This window comes from Sardina pilchardus, chromosome 7 (genome assembly GCF_963854185.1).
Source record: "Sardina pilchardus chromosome 7, fSarPil1.1, whole genome shotgun sequence".
NCBI lineage: Eukaryota > Metazoa > Chordata > Actinopteri > Clupeiformes > Clupeidae > Sardina > Sardina pilchardus.
In genome coordinates this window covers 2,922,619-2,927,618 of record NC_085000.1, presented here as the reverse complement: position 1 = coordinate 2,927,618, position 5,000 = coordinate 2,922,619, and the positions used below count along the sequence as shown (strand labels likewise).

Here is a 5,000-nt window from a genome sequence, read left to right as displayed (position 1 = left end):
GATCGCACACGCATAAGCCGCCCATCTCTGCCGGCGTAACAATGCCTCATTTCCAGGCCCCCGGTGGCGTTGCCTCTAAAAGGGCCTCTCTCGGTTTCCGCCGTGACTTTCACACCAAAGGCGGGGAGCCCGCAATGCCGGGCCGGCCGGCCCATTCCAGCACAAAGCTAATCGCCGGAAAATAAAAGCACTTTGGCTGCTGCCAGACAACCTCATTATTACCTGTGATAGGCCGCAATTCATTTCTCACCCTGGGCATTTGTCAGCAGCTCAGACAGACAGCGCGCACACACACACACACACACACACACACTCTCTCTCCCTCACACACACACACACACAGACACAAACACACTCTCTCTCTCTCTCTCTCACACACACACATACACACACATACACACACACTCACACACACAGACACTGACACAGCAGGGGCGCAGGACAGAATGTGCACTGTCCGGTGAAATCTATTTTGTCAAGCTGTGTTCAGCAGCACCTTTTCAATCTCATGAGCATCATCTCATTTATATAGTGCTGGTCAGCTTCAATCCATATGAAAGGCTACTTGGGGAGCAGGTAGAATACGATTAAAAGCATACACTCTGACACTAAGAGGCTTTCACTCACAATTAATTTCAATCCCAGTCCAGAACGGTATATTATATTATACTATTCAATAAGCTGGCTTCACGCTTAAACAAAGGAGCTGGTAAAAAAAGGAATAAAGCCTCTACTCTCTAGTGGTTTGAACTAGAACGCTGAAAATGTTTGGCCTTTTATGTTGCTGAATTTTTGTTTGTTTGTTTTTTTTTTCTATCCTTTTCTTTTCTCACACACACGCGTACAATATCTGAATCAATTTCAATTGCAGCAATCCCTGCGAATGAAGCGCGCAACATTTCAAAATAGCCCTCCGATTTTAGTGCATCGACCCGATTCGGCATTATGGCATCATCCGTCTTGATAAGGAAGAGCTAATTCACTTCGAACTGCCGCCGACTTTCAAATATAGGCACACACATGGGGCCTGCAGTATACATTAACGGCAGTAAATGCCCGGCCCTGGCAGGGACTAAACAGAGCTGGCACCAAAGCCGCCCTATCCAGGGAACGGAGCGGGGCTGGGGAAGCGGGATGGGTGGGGGGCGGAGAGAGGGGGGGGGTAGCTAGAGGATTCCGGGAGCCAAGTCCTGCGGGGGGGCCCTTAGGGGTATGCAGGGGGCACGACTGGTGCCCGCCCCTCCGCGCGTGCCGTCTGCAAGATAGCAGAACCCTGATTAACTTCCCCGTGCCCGGTGCCATTACCGCCCCAAGGTGATGGGCCAGGAAGAAAAAAAAAAAAGATGGAGGCTGAAATCTGGTGGTGGGCAGAGGGCCCGTGTACATAGAAAAGAAAAATCCAAAACGCAACGCTGCAAGCTTTATCACCCACAGCTCACGCCGTCTGTGCGGGGACAATAGTACACACTTAGAGAAAAAAGGAAATCAATCTAAACGGACGACTTCTATATCAAAAGGGCTTTTGACGGAGGCATACATCTAACATCTTGAAGCGGATCCCAAAATGCATTGGGAGAGCCATAAGTCTAAACAGTGAAAGCTTCCCGTAGCTGCTTAGAGAAGCTGTCGATCCAACCATTTGGTGAATGTTGAAACCTCTCCCAGCATTAATAAAAAAGGTGGGCTTTTTTTTGGCTATGGCAGAAGCCAAATAATGATGAACTGCATGCATTTGTACACTCTGAGAGTGCGGGAAAGACAGAGAGAGAGAACAAAGAGAGAGAGAGAGAGAAAAGAGAGACAGAGCGAAAAGAGAGACAGAGCGAAAAGAGAGAAAGAGAGAAAGAGAGAGAGGAAAAGCCAGAGAGAGGGAGCATTGAGCAGAGAGTTGCCAGAATGACTCATGACGTTCAACCCCGACAGCTCGGCTCGGCAGCCCGAGGTCCTGTCGGCGTGCAGAGGAGAGGAGAGATGAGAGGAGAGAGGAGAAGAGAAGAGAAGAGAAGGGGAGGAGAGGACAGGAGAGGAGAGAGGAGAAGAGAGAAGAAGAGAAGAGAAGAGAGAAGAAGAGAGGAGAGGAGAGGAGAGAAGAAGAGAGGAGAGGAGAGGCGAGGCGAGCGGAGTCGAGTGGGCGCGGGAGCGGGAGCGGGCAAGCCCAGCCTCCTCCGGTGACCTTGGAGCCCATTAGAGGCTCCCCTCTCTCCATCACTCTCACATTAAAAGTCAACGCGCCGACCTCTGCTCGCTCCGACATGAAATAGGAGGCCCACTCCAGTAAATAAGGAGTTTGCCCAAGTAGCTCTGCTCTCTCTCTCTCCTTCTTTTTCTTTCTCTCTCTCTCTCTCTCTCTCTCTCCTCTCTCTCTCTCTCTCTCTCTCTCTCTCTCTCTCTCTCTCTCTCTCTCTCTCTCTCTCTCTCTCTCCTTCTCTCCCTCTCTCTCTCTCCCTTGTTCTCCTCCCACTGCAGAACAGATGTCGAGGATTATTCCAACCCCCCAATCAACCATAAAGGTGCAATAACCTTACGGCGAGAAAACAAACAAAAACAGACGTAGGGGCCATTAAACAGCTGCATGAGACAAAGTTTGTTTGGTGTTGTAATGGGGAAGTGGGAAGGGGATGGGGGTGAGCTGCAGCGGGATGGGGCCGAGCACTTTTAGGTTGACTGCGCACGCTTGTCAGACAGGGGGTTGTGGCCGTGGGGGGGGGCGGGGGGGGGTGGGGGGTGGAGGGTGGGGGTGGTGTTGCAGCCGGACACACGAGGGCATCAAAAGTCTGGCCGGCAGCTGTCAACTGTCTACCAACCGGCGGAGCTGACCTTCCCCACCGATAGCGGCGCTCGCATGCACTCGGTCGCTCAGGAAATATTTACAAGATTAAAGAATTGCCGGCCCACTGCTACCCCTCACACACACACACGCACACACACATACACACACACGGGCACACACACACGGGCACACACACGAGCATACACACACACACACACAGGCGCTGGCCCAGCAGGACAGCAGCTGTGTGTTTGGCCAGTTATGTGCAACAGAGAGAGAAAACACACTGTGATTTGTCCGAATAAACACCGAGAGGGGAAGATGGACACTGGGCAGCGAATGCTAATGACCTCTTTCGCTTTTTTGGAAAAAAAAAATATAAAAAATAATCAAACAATAGCGAAATAAATCAGGCCAAAAAACAAAGAGCAGCTGTTACCGTCCCCAAAGACACCATCATTTTCTCCTTCTCTCCCGCCTTTCCAAAAGCCCTCACGGTGCTGCCCTGCCATTATTAAAAGGGCTTACATGGGGAAAAAAAATAATTATAAAACAGAGGAGATGAAGACCTTGACATTCCTCCTTCTTTCAACTTGTTCTGAGATGCTTGCATCAGAGTGCCTGATTGTGGAGTTCTGTCTGCACCACATCCTGCTTTGCATGCTCTTAATATGCTAAATGGTGTCACCTCTAGCGGAAGACACAGTACTCTTTCCCCCAAAATATATATATATATATGCCTTCTTCTAACGTGCCGTTGTTTTTTTTTTTTGTATTATTCCTCTATCATTATTATGCTGTGTCTGAAAGCCGGGAGAGACGCCCTCCGCATGCTAAAACGAGAGACGCCCCGGAGGAAAAAGTTCTCCGTTGTCATGGTTTTGAAGACGGGCTGCCGACAGAACACTGGTCAGCCACGACAACATTACCTGTTCACAACTCTCGAAAATTGTCACTCAAGACTGGGAGCGACAACGGGGAGCGAGGAGCGAGGAGCCTTTCCAAGAGCGTTGCGCTACTTGAAATGAAATATGACACCGACGTATTCCCACCTTTCTTTTTTTTTCTGGCACCACCAGGAGAGATAACGGCAGGGGGAAAGGGAGGGGTGAGAAGGGAAAAAAAGAAAGGAGTGAAGAAAAAAAAAAAACGAGTGAATGAAGTCAATTCTGGCCCAACGCTTTGATTGCCTTTAAATCAGGTAAAAATGGCTGTTTGGTGATAGGCACTGGGCGCCGCGCGGCGTGATGATCTGATAAACATGCGTGGGCCTCGCGCTTTTCATCACCGATTCCTGCCCGTAAGTCACGGGCCCGAGCGGGAGGATTGTTTGATGAAAAGCTTTGTTTGAAGGGTGGCGACAAGCGTCCTCGCTCGACTTGGGGCCTGAAAACCGCTTTGTGTTCTAGTCTGTTTTTTTTTGCTGTTGTTATTGTCGCTGTTGTTGTTGTTTTGCCTCCCTCTTTTTTGCCGCCCTTTTCGTTTGTGAGATTGATTGATGTGGGGCGAAGAGAGGTGCAGAGCGGATGAAACCGGTTGCGTTTTTTTTTCTTTTTTTTTTCGTTCGTTCTTCTTCTTCTTTTTGCCCTGACAGAGCTGATGGCGTGAAACAACTGTAGCTGCTACATTAAGCCGGGGAGATACGAGTCACTTTGGCGCTATCTCGGCACAAATCAGACACCCGTCTTCACGGCCCGCGTAACGCAATGGCTCCTCCGTCACAATCAAGAGAGCGAGCCGTCGGAGCCAACGGAGACGACGGAGCCAAGCCGCGAGGAAATCCTCCTCTTCCTCCTCTTCCTCGGGGGGGAGGAAATGCGGCCCCGCCAATCGGAAACCAATCGCACCTCAAAACCTCTCTTTGGGCATTGTTTAATTTGAAAGGCTTTTTTTTCCGTCTCTCTCTCTTTTTTTTAAGGGGCTTTGGAATCACACCGCTTCAGATGAACACACATAAAAGGTGACATGAAAAAATGATCAAATGGATTCATCACTCAAAATGTTCTTTTTCATGTATAGCACATATGTCAACCCCATTCTTTCAACTGACTCTCTCCACTTCACTTCAGTGAAAACTTCAGTCCCGGGCTACAAAAAAAGGGAAGGGAAACAGAGAGAGAGAGAGAGAGAGAGAGAGAGAGAGAGAGAGGGTGAGAGAGCAGGTGAGAGAGCGAGAGATTGAGAAAAAGAAAGAGAGGAGCAATGGTTGTCTCAGTTGGAGAGGTGACAG

At 49.6% G+C, this 5,000-nt stretch overlaps 1 protein-coding gene across 1 annotated transcript in view; it reads right to left on the bottom strand.

Annotated features, from left to right (window-relative positions):
• camta1a (calmodulin binding transcription activator 1a) overlaps nt 1-5,000 on the bottom strand; it is a 430,378-nt gene that overhangs the window by 267,535 nt on the left and 157,843 nt on the right. The gene's annotated exons all lie outside the window — the stretch shown is intronic.